This window comes from Protopterus annectens, chromosome 1.part2 (assembly GCF_019279795.1).
Source record: "Protopterus annectens isolate FY-2018-M chromosome 1.part2, PAN1.0, whole genome shotgun sequence".
Classification (NCBI taxonomy): Eukaryota; Metazoa; Chordata; order Ceratodontiformes; family Protopteridae; genus Protopterus; species Protopterus annectens.
Window position 1 is genome coordinate 675,301,195 of NC_056727.1, and position 17,821 is coordinate 675,319,015.

At 38.6% G+C, this 17,821-nt stretch overlaps 1 protein-coding gene across 1 annotated transcript in view; it reads left to right on the forward strand.

The window, feature by feature from the left end:
- SDCCAG8 (SHH signaling and ciliogenesis regulator SDCCAG8) overlaps positions 1-17,821 on the forward strand; it is a 1,727,915-nt gene that overhangs the window by 884,729 nt on the left and 825,365 nt on the right. The gene's annotated exons all lie outside the window — the stretch shown is intronic.

Genomic DNA, 17,821 nt, shown 5'->3' on the forward strand with positions numbered 1-17,821 from the left:
AAAGGGGTGTGCGCTGTCTTAATGTAAGTAGGAACTGGAAAATGTGGACTTTATAAACATCTTGGAATTAAATTTATTATTCTTTTTATAAATTTCTACATCCAGATAGTGCAGCCTTTCATGGGAAAAATGTCTGTAAAACCCAAAAATGTAGTAGTATTGTTCAAAAATGTTATAAATTCTTGTAATTTCTCAAGAGAAGCAGCCATCCATAAAATACATATGTCATCCAAAAACCTTCTGTAGTGTCCAGCAACTTGAATAAATGACCCTCAATATGTATTTTTCTTCCCATTTTGCCAAAATAAGATTGGCATAAGTCGGGGCATATGCCACACCAATTGCCACTCCCTGTATTTGCTGATACAATTCTCCCTTGAAATATATAAAGTTATATTTTAGAATCGGGTCCATGAGGCTTAAGGAGACGAACTGTTTGTTCCATTTAAGTTCACCATCCTCAAATATAACTTCTTCCAACATTTGTAAACCTTCAGTGTTTGGAGTACTGGGGAATAGGTTGACTGCATGTACTGTAACAAAAATAACATTTTCAGTGTAGAGCTCATTTTTCATCTCCCTTAAGAAATCCCAAGAATCCCTCAGAATCATTTTTCTTTTTAGCCATAGCTTATTAAGCTTCATATCTACATATTTTGCTAAGGGTAAAGTCTTTGACCCCTCAGCAGAAACTATCGGCCTTAAGTGTGGATCCATCTTATTTTTATGAATTTTCAGTATTCTGAATATTGATGTAATTCTTGGCTTGTCTACTTTTAAATAGTTATAAGTTTTCTGATTTATTAGCCCTTATATCATCCAGAATCATATCAACCTTTCCTATATGCAATGTTGATTTCATTTCTGGATACACATGTGTATTTCTTAGTATCCATAAGCATCTCATTCATTTTGCACTCATATGTTAATACATCCATAATAACAATACTCCCTCACTTGTCAGGTTTCATTACCCTGATTTCGCTATTCTTCCTTAACTCAGTTAAAATATTCTTTCCTTTTGAACCTAAGTTTGCCTTATATTTAACTTTTGAAAATTCTTTCCTAATTTCATTCTCTACAACTTGTTTGAAGTTTTTTAGCTGCGGGTGTAGGGGTGGGTTGAAGGTGCTCTTTTTCTTTAAAACTGCATCATTTAATTTACTTTGTTGTGGTAGCAGTAGCCCTAAATTTATCTTCCTTACAAACAACTTAATGTGCAAAATCACCTTAGTAAGATCCCCCTTCTTCTGGGGGATAAATTTTAAACCTTTAGACAAATGACTGAAATGTTCATCAAACCAGTTCCATGTTACTAAAATTATATATACTGAAGTCATTTTTGGTGAATTTACAACTGCTTATCTTGCCTTAATGAGAGGCGTATAAAAGTTGGGTTAATGTTTTTTGTCTGCATCTGATGAAGTCTGTACACTAGGGATGAAAACGCAGTGTCATTTGTGAGGTGTTTATGTTTTGGTGTTTTTATTATTAAAATATTGACATCAGAGCTGTGGACTGCTGTTTTTCCATCTTTCCACGGCAGTTGTTTGGATTTTATTGCTGAGAACTAGTGTTTGAGCAAGAGTACGACATTTTCATACAGGCTGCATTTTCTGATAAAGATGACCGTACAAAGGCATTTATTCTACTTAATTTAGCTGGGTCAGAAGCCATTGAAAGGGAACGTTCATTTGTGTATGCACCTGCAAACTATTATAGGAGAGGAGGAATCTGTCATACTGTTGTACCGGCTGAGTCGAGCGAGGACCCAGAGTGCTTAAAATGTAAATTTAGAGAAATGTGTAACCCCCAGACAGATGTTACAATGGAAATGCATTTATTTTACACAAGGGATCAAAAGCCTGGAGAAACATTTGCAGCATGTATAACTGACCTGAGAAATAAGGCTAAAACGTGCAGATTTGGTGACTTAAGGGATGAGTTGATAAAAGACAGACGTGTGTGGCATAAAAGATGCTGCGAGAGAGATTTTGCTTTGTGACAGTGATTTAACTTTGAATAAGACCACTGAGATTTGTCAGATATATGAGCTCACAGAAAAGCACACAAATATGCTTACAAATGAGAATAACTCTAGAAGGCACAGTGATAAAGCTCATGTTGATGGTATGCAGCACGTGGTTAAAAGAAACAGGCCCAAGCACATGGCAGCAACTGTAGCACCTGCAGCACTCACTGGTAAACCTCAGAACTTTCTAACAAATTCCAGAGCTTGCACAGTCTCAGGGAAGCAAAAGAGTGAGTCAGCAAACTCAAAGCATTGACCCTAACCTAGTTTCATTGTCAGCTGTCATTGTGGTGGAAATCATGACTCTAAAAGGGAGAAATGTTTAGCTTTTGGTCAACCATGCCACAAATACAATAAATGGAATTTTCAAAAGGCCCACATTCTTTTTTCAAGGGGGAACATTTTAAGAAACAAGTTGATCAGTTAGACAGTTGCAACTGTATTCTTTATGCTGATGGAGTGTCAGTTCTTCATGAAACAGTCAGTGCAGTAGATTTAAGGGCAAAGAATGAAGTATTTTGTACTGTTCAGATAAATGGCAAACCCATAGAGCTCAGTGACGTAGGTTCCATGTGCAATGTTATGTCTGCAGAAACATTTGCTAGAGTGTGTCATGGTAAAAGGCTTGATTTGGCAAAGTGCGAAGCTTGTTGCTTATGGAGGTGAAGAAATTCAGACTGAAGGCTCAGTAGTGCTTTCATGTTACTCTGCTGGAAGAAACTACGACTTATTATTTTATGTGGTCAAGAGGCACGTCCCGTCATTATTAGGGCTCAGAGACAGTTTGAAAATGGGACTCCTTTCATTTAATAAGGAAGTCTACTAAGTTAGCTTGAAAGACCCCTACTCTAATTTTGCCCAGCACATTTTTCTACCTATGCTGATCTGTTTGAAGACAAACTAGGCAGACTTTCAGTTGTGTACTCCATGAAGGTAGACCCAACAGTCAGTTCAATTATCACGCCAGCATGTAAAGTTCCTATAGTCATGCAGGACAGAGTCAAAGCTGAGTGCGATAAAGTGTAATTTGTCCAGTTGAAACTCCAACTGAATGGGTATCTTCCATGGTGGTAGCTCATAAGAAAAGCTCAGATGACATCCAAATATGTATTGACCCACGAGATTTGAGCAAAGCACTAAAAGACCTCATCATTCAATGCGCACAGTCGAAGAAGTCACAGCCTTGATGCTAAATGCCAGTGTTTTTTCTGTCTTAGATGCAGAGTTCATTTTGGCATATTCAGCTTGACAAAAAATCCTCATTGCTCACCACTTTCAGTACTCTGTTTGGCAGGTACAAATTTTTGAAAATGCCATTTGAGATAAATTCTGCAAGTGAAGTCTTTCAACGTGCAGTGGAGCAATTTTTTTTCTGGGTATCCTTGTGCTATCATAGTAGACAATCTACTAATAGGCAGTCATGGTGAAGCCCAACATGACAGAAACCTCCAAAAAGTTCTAGAAAGGGCACGTCAAGTGAATCTGAAGCTCAAGCCACACAAATGCAAATTCAGGCTACATGAAGTTACTTATGTTAGTCATTTATTTACGAGTACGGGCTTATGGTCATTTATTTACGAGTATGGGCTTATGACCAAACCCTTCTAAACAAACATTCATTCTCAAGATGCCAGCTGCAGACAGTGTTCAAGCCCTGCAATGTTTTTTTGGTATGGTCAACTACCCAGGCAAGTTCATTCTAGATTTGAGACAACTTTCATCACCACGCAGAGTATGACATGTAAAGATTTATCCTGGTCTTGGTTAAAGTAGTACCAAAGAGCATTTGATGTCCTGAAAGAGAGAATTGCTTGTCCACCAACTCTCAGATGATATTCGTAAGCCAGTTACACATTCCTGTGATGCTTTGAAACTTGGTCTTGGTGCAGTCATTCTAAAGGAGGATCAACCTGTTGCATATGCATCGAGAACCGTTGCCCAAACTGAGATGCAGTATGCCCGGATAGAGAAAGTGCTTTTGGCAATTGTGTTTGCATGTTCGGTTCCATGATTGTTTATGGTAGACCTATCCAGATTGAAACAGATCACCAACCTCTAGTCACTATATTGAGGAAGCTAATGCATTCAACTCGACTCCGACTGCAACGTATGATGCCGAGATTGCAAAAGTAAAATTTCAGTCTTGTCTACAAGAAAGGCAAACTTCTTTATCTTGCTGAAACATTATCCATATCACCCAGAAATACCGGTTCCCCTTGAAAACATCGAAATTCATATGGTTGAGACCATATCATCGAGTGTTTAGAACATTGATGTTGTCAAGGAGAAGAAAAAGGTAAGTAAAAAAGGGAAAAAGCTAGTGTTTCTGCAGGGCAGCAAGGTGCCCTGCACACTGTGTCTGTGCCATCTCGGTGATGGCACTGCAGACAGGGTATGGGAAATCTCCTGTTTAGCACTTCTGCACATAGCACTAAAACAGAGATTTCCCTTTACCCCACTGTAGTGCGATCTCGCAGTTGGTATATTAAAGTAGGGGGGGACGCAGCCTCCCACATGGGGGGTGCAGGGGGGCATGCCCCCCCCTGCATACACTTGTTTTAAACATTTTTTTTTTTATTTTTTTTTAGTTTCACTTGAAAGCTTCGATGTTCTGAAATATCGATGATATGGTCTCGACCATATGACATTCAATGTTTTGGAATTTCAATGTTTTCAAGTGGAACCGAAATACCACAGAACAGCATGGGAGTGAACGTCTTGATTTTAAGTATGGAAGTGAAAAATTTTTCCTCCACATGTTTAGATGAGCTGAGATATCACACAGCTACCGATTCAATTTTTACAGAGGCTCAGCCACTTTATCAAACTAGGATGGCCATCAAAGCAATCTAGTTTACCTCAATAAGTGCAACTTTATTTTCCATAAAGAGATGAGATTTTGTCTAAGAAAGGTATCATTATGAAAGGTCCTAAAGTAATTGTTCCAAATCCCTTGCAACCAGAGTACATGTTCCAAATCCCTTGCAACCAGAGTACATTACTATCTTACATCGTGGTCACCCAGGAACTGAATCTACCAAAAGAGGGGTGAGAGGTCTAGTATTTTGGCCTTGTATGGATCTTGTTCAGTGTGTAATAGCACTAAAGCCACATCAACAGAAGGAACCACTTCAGCTAAACCAGATTCCTGAACTACCTTCGTTGACACTAGTCACTGATGTCTTCGAGTGGAATGGTCAACATTATTTGGTGTTAGTAGACTCTTACTCCAGTTGGTTTGAGATTGACTTACTTCAAAACAGTGTAAGAAACTTCTCTGTGTAGAAGATTTTCAGTCCGTATATTTCTAGTTAATCACTGTATATTAATCAGATCAGACAATAGTAGTAGAAGTAGCGAACGTAAACTCATCAAGTCAAAAAGTAATAATAGAAAATATATAATTCTACAGCATTACTAAGTATTCAAAAGTAATCCAAGCAAGGCAGGCAGTCTATTTCCAGTCAAGTACACAGACAAGCGATCCAAGTAAAACAAAAATAGAGTAATAATTTCCTCACAAGCTTTCTAAATATATATATACTTTTTAATCAGGCATGGGAGTGGTTTATTGTGCTGTAAAACAAAGTGTTATTGGTACACATGTTAAATTCACATCCCTTCCCCCATCAGTGTGACATTCGAGCTGGTCCTGCCCTACCTAGTAGCTGTCATAATAATATATAGCCCTAATGCACTTTAATGGTACATCTTATTTAACCAAATTATTAAGTCCATGATTTTATACAAGGCAATATACTACATGGCTGGAAATATATCAACCTTAGTTCATTTTGCGATCAAAAATTATATATAAATATATACATATACATTTTGCATGTAAAAATCAGTTTCTATTTTCATAACCTATTGTTAACAAAGATTGCTTTCGTCCTTCTAGACTTCTTCAGGTCTGTGTACAAGAACCCTAAAAACCTATATAATTGTATAATTAGTTGGTATTGTTATTACCATCATTTTGAATAAAGTGGAAAAAAGAGAACCAGAAAAAAGTAAAGAAATATATGTATGATGATGGAAACAAAATATACACTTAAATTTCAAATGATTAACATCTTAGGTGAAGCCCCATCATTTGTTTATAGGAAGGCCAGGAATATTAGAAGTTTTGTTGAATTTAAACCTAGACCATGTGAGAAAAGCACTAAAAGATGTGAAACTAATTGTACATTTTGTATATTTATACAGCAAGGTGTTAGTTTTTATTGCCCTTATTTAAAGAAGATCATTAAAACCAGTGCAAGGGGTGACTGTAACACTAAAAAAGTAATTTACAGGGCACAGTGCAATGAATGTGATGCATTCTATGTGGGCAAGACTGTAAATAAACTCAAGCGAAGGATTTCATGTCATCTATCAGAAATCCGCTCTGGATGTAAAAATAATGCATTAGTCAAACACCTTTCTCTTCATAAAAGACACACAGTTTTAAGTTCCAGATCCTGGATCGCATAGACATGGGTGATCTTGAAGGAGACATCCCGAATATTCTGGAGAAACAGGAACTCATGTGGCAATTAAAGCTGAACTATTTTAGAAAGCCTGGACTAAACTACTACTGTTCAATTAAAAGTGCACTGCAACTTAGAAAATTGCCACATTGTTTACATGACTAAGTGTATTTTATTTTATTTTTTTCTACAAATCGGTTTTAAATACCATTTTAAATAATTTGAAATTTAAGTGTATATTTTGTTTCCATCATCATACATATATTTCTTTAATTTTTTCTGATTCTCTTTTTTCCACTTTATTCAAAATGATGGTAATAACAATACTAACTAATTATACAATTATATAGGTTTTTAGGGTTCTTGTACACAGACCTGAAGAAGTCTAGAAGGATGAAAGCGATCTTTGTTAACAATAGGTTATGAAAATAGAAACTGATTTTTACATGCAAAATGTATATGTATATATTTATATATAATTTTTGATCGTAAAATGAAGTAAGGTTGATATATTTCCAGCCATGTAGTATATTGCCTTGTATAAAATCACAGACTTAATAATTTGGTCAAATAAGATGTACCATTAAAGTACATTAGGGCTATATATTATTATGACAGCTACTAGGTAGGGCAGGACCAGCTCGAATGTCACACTGATGGGGGAAGGGATGTGAATTTAACATGAGTACCAATAACACTTTGTTTTACAGCACAATAAACCACTCCCATGCCTGATAAAAAGTATATATATATTTAGAAAGCTTGTGAGGAAATGATTACTCTATTTTTGTTTTACTTAGATTGCTTGTCTGTGTACTTAATAAAGGATTTTCGACTGGAAACAGACTGCCTGCCTTGCTTGGATTACTTTTGAATACTTAGTAATGCTGTAGAATTATATATTTTCTATTATTACTTTTTGACTTGAGTTTACGTTCGCTACTTCTACTACTATTGTCTGATCTGATTAATATACAGTGATTAACTAGAAATATACGGACTGAAAATCTTCCACACAGAGAAGTTTCTTACACTGTTTTTTTTTAGACCCACTACACTTTAGTGGGTTGTTTTGAGACTTCGGGGATACCACGGAGATTACTTGTTTTTAGATCGACTTACTTCCTAACCTAGCATCCAGTACAGTCATTACTAAGATGAAGCATCACTTTGCAGTACATGGGAGTCTGCACAAAGTTATTTCTGACAAAGGCACGCAGTTTATAAGCCAACAGTTCAAAAGATTTGCTGAAGAATGGGGCTTTACTCATGTCACAAGTAGTTCTGAGTACCCATAGTCAAATAGTTTGGCAGACGTGCAGTTCAAAGTGCAAAGCAGTTACTTGAGAAGTCAAAATGAGATTTAATAGTGATGTATTCCTGAATCGCTTGAATCTCAGAAATGTTTCTCTTGATAAACATCTCTTGGTTCACCTGCTCAGAGACTTCTGTTGAGACAAACCAGAACCACATTACCAATCAGTAGTCAATTGTTGGTTCAACGTGTCAAGAACAGATCAGTGAAAACCAATCTGTTGAAGAAGCACCTAACCCAGAAGTCCTACGACAATAAAACCAGCAAACCGCACAATCCATTACGAAGGAGAAGTGGTAAGGATGCAGATGTCCAGAGGTTATGATCGGATTGGTGTCATGAAGAATACTGGTTCAGCACTGAGATCATACATTGTGGAATCAGAAACATTTCAAACCAGTGTCTGAGCCTATACCACAACATATAGCCTGTGAGGAAGAGTGAGTTGTCCTTTGTTCCAATTCCAGAGGAAGTTCCACAGGACATTCCCATTCCTGTGATGAATCCAGAAGTTCCTGATAAAAGTTGTGCACTGCAGACTGTCCCTTTTGTTAAATTTGGTCCAAACTGTTAAGTTACAAGATATGGTCACATCTTAACCTGTAACAGATATGAAGAAACTTAGACATGGACATTGTGTTTTGTTTCTAATGTATATAATAATGCATGTCTAACTCTAATATTGTTTGCATAAAGGGCAATCTTAAGAGGGAAGATGTAGATCAATGTGTGTATGTACCTTTGTGAAGCTATCTAAGGGCTAGTGCAAGTGTCTAAGTACTGAGCACATGTGAGCCTGACTGCTATTTTGTAGTTAGCTGTTGAGATGCAAGTATGTATGTATGTAAGGTCTGTCTAGTAACCAGTTTGTTCATATTTTATGAGGCTGCTACCCATCCTGATGTGTTTCTATGTATTAAAGCATCTAAACGAAATACCCTACCTGCTTGTCATTAATGTTAGAGAAGGACGAGTGACAAAGTTTCTCCCCCTCCAGGAGGTAAGATGTCCCGGCAGGTACAGGTTTTGTGGGGGCTTAAGGCTGTTCTTTCTCCTTGGATGGAATCATCCTTGGGTGGGTCATGCTATGGGAGCTATTCCTGAAACTGCTAAGATCAAGAAAGACTTGAAGAGGGCACTGTCTGGCATCTTTTTATACCACTAATGCCCTGACTTCGGTGCAAGAGGGAATCTGTTGGTACTAAAGGAGGGGTGAAAACGCTAGTATTCTGACCAGGTGTTGTGTTTTTGCAGGCAGGAATCCTAAGAGTCAGTACTGCAACAGAGAATATACTTGAACATCTACATTTATGGTATATTCCTACACAGCTATATTTTTTTAAATATTGAATCTTTCTGAGCCATCCCCAAGGAAGTTCAGGGATGTATCACACACACCCTTACATTGCCTGCACACAGTCCTCAACACCACCCTATGTGGAACTTGCTGTTGCTGTGGGCAGTCTGGCTTCCCACCATGAACTGCCTGCAATACCAAGTCCATTTTGCAGATGGAATTGTTGCCTCACTGAAACTGTCTGTAGACTTTTATGGAATGCTCCGATGATTTGGGATTTTACGGTGGTGTGCTTTACGAATGTGAAAATCTATAGAGTTTCAGCATTGCAGTAGTTCTTACTGACAAATGCCACATAAATACTGGTATAGCTTTTGATTTCTTGATTTTAGACTTTGGTATGGTGGTTACTATTTGGTGTAGCATGTTATTCCATTTCCAGCAAGATATTTTGACTCCTGGGAACTAAGTTTATACATCAGTTATTTGAATTCCTTGTTTTTATGCCTTCTTACTTATATTCACTGTTTTAAATTCGTATGGGAAAATGTTTCAATAGCATGTATTTGTTTAAAAAAGCACCCCCGGGGTAGAGAGGGATATAGTCAGAAGTGTAGACACCGTGCGCTTGGCCGAAGAGATCCACAAAATCAAGGATTGCGGAAACCTGCCACAGACAAACCTTTCCAGCAGTCCTGAAGGGTGACCTGACTGCTGTCCTCTAGAAGCAGTCTGGGGATGTTTCTCCTTGCACCCAGAAGACTGGGAGGCCATCACGAGTGAGAAATGGGTGCTAAGGATTGTATCCAGAGGATACTCCCTTTTCCAACATCCCCAAACAAATATTTCACCTCCCCGATGTTCCACCGAGTCAGAGGGAAGATGCTGCCCCAGAAATAAGAAAGTTATTAAAAAAAAAAAGAGTCATCCAAGAGGTCGCTTCCAATGAAATTGGATCGGGCATTTACTCCAGATTCTTTTTAGTACCCCAAAAAAAAAAAAACAGGGGACCTGTGGCCAATTTTGGATCTCACTTACCTGAACAAGTCGGTGAAACACACCAAGTTCAAGATGGTCACAATTCAGTCCATCTTACCTCTTCTGAAGATGGGCAGTTGGATGTGCTTGGTAGACCTCAAGGATCCATACTACCATATCAAGACAGACAGACACTACAGGTCCTTTCTGTGTTTCAAGCCGAGATCCAGTCATTACCTGTTTTGGGTGCTTCCGTTTGGCATCATCACAGCCCCCAGGTTGTTCACCAGATGTCTAGCGGTAGTTGCAGCTCATCTCTGGCTGTGAGGGTATCCGATATTTCCGTATCTGGATGACTGTTTCCTAACTGCCCCAACCAGGCATCTCCTTCAGGCCCAGAATTACTTCCTCAAGCTGGCTTCCCACTTGCGCATAACTGTAAATTGGTAGAAGTCACAAATGGATCCGGTTCAGACCATAGACTTTATAGGGGCATGACTGAACACAACAGTGGCTCAAGTTTACCCCACACTGGACTAGGTACTACTTTTGAGATCACATGCCAACCAGATCTTAACTGCTCTGACATCTCCAGCCTCTCTGATTTTGTGGGCTTTGTGTTCCATGGCAGCAACCATAACTCTTCTTCTAATAGCACGTTTTCATGTGCGCATTCTGCAGTGAACCTTGGCAGATTAGTGGTCTCTTCTCAGAAATCCCTTGAACTTGCCAATAAAACTTTTCCGTGTGTGCAGGGATTCTCTTCTTTGGTGGATTCAGTCACTGCAGGTGACTTCCCATCCACCACATTGACCACAGACACCTCCCAGTTTGTGTATGGAGGGCATTGTCTGAGCCGGATGGTCCAAGGCACGTGGACGCCCCAAGAGATCAATTTGCATATCAATGTTCTCTAGATGAGAGCAGTTCTTCTAGAGTAAGAACTAGACAGCTTTCTTCCTCGGGGAGACTATTGGAATCCAAACACACAACATGTCAGTGGTTTAGTACCTCAACAAACTGGGAGAGACCAGGTCTTATCCCCTTTGTTGAGAAGCGAAGAGGGTTTGTTAGTGGGTAGTTTTCTTTGAACTGCTTTCTGGTGGTAATACACATTCCGGGAGAGTCCAACATTCTGGCTGACAAACTCAGCAGAGTTCTGCTACCGCCTCATGAGTGATCCCTGAACCAATCTGTGGCAGAAGCAGTTTTCCCGAAATGGGTTTTTTCTTGCTGCAGCCTTTTTCTATCCCCTCAACAACAAATGCATCAAATATTTTGCCTTGATCCCTCCTCAGGGACACTCCCCTGGGATGCTCTGGCTCATGCTTGGCCCTCCAGTCTACTATACACCTTTCACCCTCTTCCTTTGATTCCAAAGTTTCTTCAGAAAGCTTTCAAGTTGCATATTAAAGTGATCCTAATTGCTCCCTTTTGGCCTCAACAAACCTGGTTCACCTTTTTTGGTCTCATCTGGTTTGCCACCTGATGAGGTTGGATACCAGTCCAGATCTTTTGCCTCATCTGTTGGAACATTCACACACCAGTCTCCAGGCCCTGAAATTAACTGGTTTCTCCTCTTCCAGTGATGGCTAGATCTCTCAGACTGTCTTCTCCAGTTCAAAACAGAAGCAAGTAGAAAAGAGTCTGTTTGGGTGGAGCAGAATTGGATAGATCCTTTTACAGCTCTGGTATCAGTTGTTCTAGACTTCCTAGCTTTCCTTTTTAAGGAAGGTGCTATCATTCTACTGTAAATGTACAGCTTGCTCCTATTTTTCACTTTCATTTTGATTCTGGTTTAGCGTTCTTGGTCTCTAATAAGTTGTGCAAGGCTTTTCGTATAGGCACTTTTTTGCTACGACCTCTAATTAAAGATCCTACACTCCCTTGGAATCTTACTATGATTTTACAGGCTTTGGTTCATCCTCCTTTGAACCTTTTGCTACAGCAGATCTAAAATTTCTTTCCTGGAAAACCCTTTTCCTAGTGGCTATTATCTTGGCCAGGAGATTGTCTGAGTTGCAGACTCGCTGTTCTAATTTTCCATAATTGAGATTTCATAACGTCAGAGTCACGCTATGCACAAATCATTCTTTTTTACCCAAGGTGGCTAAAGAGAGGAACATTAATCAGTCAATAGATCTTCCAGTTTTCTTTCCTCTGTGTCAGAACAAACGTGAATATACCCTACACATGCTTGATGTACATAGACAGCTTTGTTTTTACATCCATAGAACTAAATCCTTCAGGAAGAGTGATCAGTTGTTTCTTTTTCTAATGTGAAAAAAGGGAAGGCAGTGACCAAAGTTTCCTTATCCAGATGGTTGAAGGATTGCATTACTTTCATCTATTAGGTTTGCCATTACTAGATTGGGTAAGGGCACACTCTACAATGTCTATGGCTATGTCCCATGCCTTTTCTTCCAGAGTTTCCATTGAAGACTTTTGTGCTGCTGCTACTGGTCAAATCTTCATGCCTTCGCCAGTCATTACAAATTGGACCCGATTTCTACGAGCAGAAGTGCTTTTGGTTCTGCTGTACTCCGGAATATCCTTCCTTAATGGCCACCCTGGATTATGGTAGCTGGGAACTCTGTTCCTCAGGTTACTGGAATGAGCTGGACAACATCAGATAAAGAAGGTATGTTCTTACCATAATGTTCCATCTGTGTTATGCAGCTTCCTTTCAGTAACCTTCCCGCCCACTTCCCCGTCCAGAATTTGTTTCGGGAAGTGTAGAAGAAGCTTTCTAGGAATTATTTCCTTGGTTGAGTTCCTGATGTTCTGTTACTGGGAAATAAATATATTATATAATATGTGTGTGTATGTGTATGTATATATATATATATATATATAATATATATATATATATTATATATATATATATATATATATATATATATATATATATATATATATATATATATATGATAGTTATGTTAGTTTTTGAACACCATCTTTCTCTGGTGTGCAAACTCGATCTGAGGTAGCATGGGGGGAGTGGAGCATAATGGGTTGGAAGGAGGAGCTCAAGTTTGGATTGTCAAGCTGTGTGAGGGCAGCTGGTCGGTTCCAAGTATCAGAACAGAGTCTCTCAGGTTACTGGAATGAAGTTGTAAACGGCAGATGGAACATTATGGTAAGAACATAACTTCTTTATTGCGTGACATTGTAATTATACCAAGAATAATATCAAGATAGAAGGAAAATATGATTGATTTCAACAATTCGCTTGAATAAATGGTGTCTTTCTAGTGCAATTCAGTATGTGTCAGCATGTGATGAGCTGCTGCAGAGATCTGCTTGCTTTGTCAAGGACAAGCTTACACCTCTCATTCTAAGGTTTCCAGATACTGGCTAAGTCTTTGTTGCCCTCATCATACCTTTTTTAGGCAGAGTCCAGTGAATGGATCTACCAGCTTAAAAATATAACAAATAAAGCACCAAGCAGTATCAGTGTGGCACTGCTCAGAGCTAGGGGTCTAAATAACACATTGCCTGACCTTGAAGCCTTTCTGTGTTTAGAGCACATTTGTGAGTGTATTATTCCTGAAACTTGGTTTAAAAGTGCAGAAAGCACTCCCTCTATACTAAGGTTTTGCACTTACCATGCATCTGGACCTGGTGGGAGGTATAGTAGAGCATCTATATTTGCTAAAGACCAAATTACTTCAAGGCAGTTTCAGAGACCCACAAACTGAACTAATTGAGATTCAGCATACTGCTAAAATGATGCACATTTCTTAAATGCATTGGATGATCTTCAAATACACAAAATCTCAATCATCCTGTAAGACTTTAACTACCCATTGATAAACTGGGAAGACCTATGCCTTAAATGTAAGCCTTGGCCAAAACTCCTTAATCTCATTGTGATGCCCCAACACTGGCCCAGTAATCAAGGAGCCTCAATCCTCACCACTAGAACCAATGGAGGACATATATTGGGAGGATGACAAGTACACACACAGTATTTCCAGATGCAGCTCTCTGCATCGAGTGCAGTTTCCCTTAAGAGCCCACAGAGACCACAGCCAGTTTGGGGATGGTTTCTCCCAATTAGACTCCCTACTGGCACAACTATAGAGCTGAGATCAGCTAAGTGGTCAGGCCAAGACCTCCAGCACACACTCTGCCCAACCAGTGCTTTGTGTCCCTGCCCAAATATCTGATACACACACACACACACACACACACACACACACACACACACACACACACACACACACACACACACACACACAGAGGAAAGGCTGGCACAGATTTACTAGCTATGCCCCCTTCTGTCAGACTATAAGGTAGTTATCACTGCCATCAGCCACATCCTTATCAACTACATTAAGGCCCTTAAAGGTTGTCAGATCTTAATGGGTAATGTTGCTATTAATCTAAATGGTAGTTTGACCAAGAGCAAGGCTATTAGGAGTGGCCTACACAGTGTCACCAAATAAATGTGCAAATACTCTCAGAACATAAATATGTCTCACAAATATCAGCCACAATGAAAGGTTTAAATATATTTAATTATAAATAATAAAAGAACAAGAAAATACTCCATATATAATCACAGTTACATCAGAGTTCAAAATCATAGGAAATATTTAAAACAGCATTGCAGTACAGTCTCAAATAAATAAATAAAAAACATCTAAATTAAGCTCAGCTATATTCCTGACTATATCTAAAAGAATTATACTGTTCCCTAGACTTACTTACAGAGCAAGCAAGCAGATGTGGTGAGTGGATGTTCTTGTCAAGTCAAAGACATAATACAAAACGCGCAGTCTCTCTCTGTCTCTCTCTCTGAGAGTTCTTAAACTAATATCCCAAATATTACTGCAGGGATACTTGCAGAATGACATTGTTTCTTGTCATCTGACTTCAGTTCCCAGGCTCAAAAACAACAGCATTTAGCATCTACCTGTGAAAATACATAAACAAGGGCTTCACTTAGATCTAAGGCAGAAACTGGAAGTCATAAAACAATAAACACTTTCACATCTCAAGCCTAGTAATTACTTTTCTTTCAAGACAACAGAGAACTTCCTAGTATAGACATCCTGTCTTCGGCTGTCATAAAGTAATTTAAATTTTCAGCTATTTTTCTGAAGTTAACCTCCTGTGTTCCAATTTTCATTGTTAAAACTTGTACATTTAAACAGTTACAACAGTGTATACATTTATGTTCTTTTCCAGTAGGGTACACTGTGTGGATACATCTTTAAGCTCAGTACTGTACAAACCCTTTTCAACACACACTTCTGTACCAGCAGTTTGATATGTACATAAGACACAGAAATAATAAATTTTGTAACACAAGCATATGAATCATATTGATATTCACAAAGGACATAGTTATTTACAAAATTCCAGATTGCTAGGCTGGCAGTATGTCCCTTTTGTTACACTTCTACATAAATCATATTAATATTCACAAATTACATTAATATAATTATTATTATAATAATGTTATAATTATAATATAATTATTTACAAGTATCTCCTTTTGTGACAATTTATACTAAATATGCTTCTGATATGCAGAAGCTACAAAGTGAACTTGCGCATCTTAATAGCTGATGCTCTGAAAACAGGCTAAAACTAAATGCTAAAAAGTGCAAACTAACTTTTCAGACAGCTTATAGTGTAGAAGACACCCCACTCTAAAATGAAGATGTGAGAGACCTTTGAACATGGACAGAGATAACTATTACCTGTGATCATCATGTTAAAGCAGTGGTCTGAACATCCTTCTGTCTGGTATAGTTGATTGCAAAGGGTACATTTCCCTAGATGAAAATAATTCCTATCCCTCTGCATTCTACATGCATCACGTACCTCATCAACTACAGTATTCCCTTTGGGTTGTATCTTACCAAACATTTCAAGCAGGTGAAGAGACCCCAAATTTTCCTGACAATAAAGATCATGGGCCTAAAGGACCTGAGCTACCAAGGTTGGCTGGAGACCTTGTCCCTGTATTCATTGTCCTGTAGATTCCTTAGTGGTGATTGGTGCCTTGACTTAAGGTCCATTAGGAGGTCAGGCATTCAAGACCTCTCATTTATCCACAAATCAAACAGTCCAGCAAACACTAGAATCAGAGCTCTGAACCTGCTTCAGTAAGTAAACAAATCACCATGGGGAGAGAGATTTGCCAGACAATGACTACCCCTTCTGTGGAACAAACTTTCTCTCCAGATTACACAGTGTGGCACACTGTCCCTTCAAGAAGGAATTAGACAATTGGATGGATATTCTACATTCACCTCCATTATAACTGGCCTATCATTCCTTGAAAAAAGTAGGTACATTTTAAGGGTGGGTGCTGGCAATGTGTAGATGGCCTCATGGCCCAATTGCCTTTGTACATTCTGTGATTCATATTTTTAATGTAGTGTGTTTAGTATGGCTGGATTCAATATTATGCTTGTCAATTAAATGTTAGTAATCCATCTAACCACATTAGTAACAGTCAAGTTCTAGTTCATCACCAGCAACAGCAAAATACTTTATTAAAATCTCTAGCACCTCGGCTTACAACCAGCCTTCAAGGAGTGTTGTAGTTCATCTCTATATCACATTAATCTACCCCTTTGTTAAATATAATTCTGCATTCTGTAGCTTTCATACCAAGTACCTGATGCAATTAGAAGTGCAGATATAGATTCCAGACAAGGAAGATCCAAGAGTTGGAAAAAAAGAGCTGTTCCAAATGGCAACAGGAGCTATCACTGTACTCAGTGCATATTCTTTTAAGGGGTGTTCTTTGTCTTGGCACTAGAGCAAGGCCTGGTTTATCTTGAAGGTACGTTTTGAACACGCAGGTGAAAGAGCTAATGTTAGGATGGGTTAAGCTTAATGCTGAAAGCCAACATTAACATAAAGGCAGATGGGCGAAGGGACAGGCACATAGTACACTCACAGTGCCTATGAAATGTGCTGCTTGTGGCAGTAAAACTGTACCCCTTGATTTCTGTTTTTAGAAATACAGAGGTATAGAACATAATTACACAGGTAACAGCAATCATTCTTTTGAAAGCCACTAGGTGACAAGCATGAGTGACATTATAACATATGAATGTATGAAATTAATTGTCATTGGTCAGTGTAATGTATGGGTACCACCACAGTGAAAGTATGTCTTACTAACATCAGTTCAACGCATCATTTATTGCCATAAATGACTGTGCAAGTTAATGGTTATTTACTGGTAAAGCTAACCACTACTTGCATTTATTTGCAGTAGCTGTTGACTCCGTATGGATGGGATTATGTTGTTTTTTAAGTAAATTATCAAACTTTCCTAAGACTGCAGTTCACTTTACCAGCTGTTACCTTAAAAGAGCTTTATCTCCATCCCTTCTGCAGTCCAGTGATAGATACTTGAACCGCTGTGAGGGGTACTCTGTATGATCCTGCAGTGGACTGTTTTTAAGTGGGTACTACTACTAGTAGTGATCTGTAGTAATCGGTAAAATCATGTATAGTAGTTGTGCATGTCGTTACTCTAAGGTTAATTATGCATGTGGAATCAGTGCTTTTACAACAAGCTGCTAGAGTTATCAGATTGGATGCTAGCTGCTGTGGCTGAAAAACAGTAAGGAAAATGTTTTCCCACTGCTTAAACGTTAGGCATTTGTACTTTGTTGTCCTGATGTACTACAATCACTACCAGGTATAGTTTCAATGTAGGATATTTCACGCCAGTACATAGTTTCATCTAT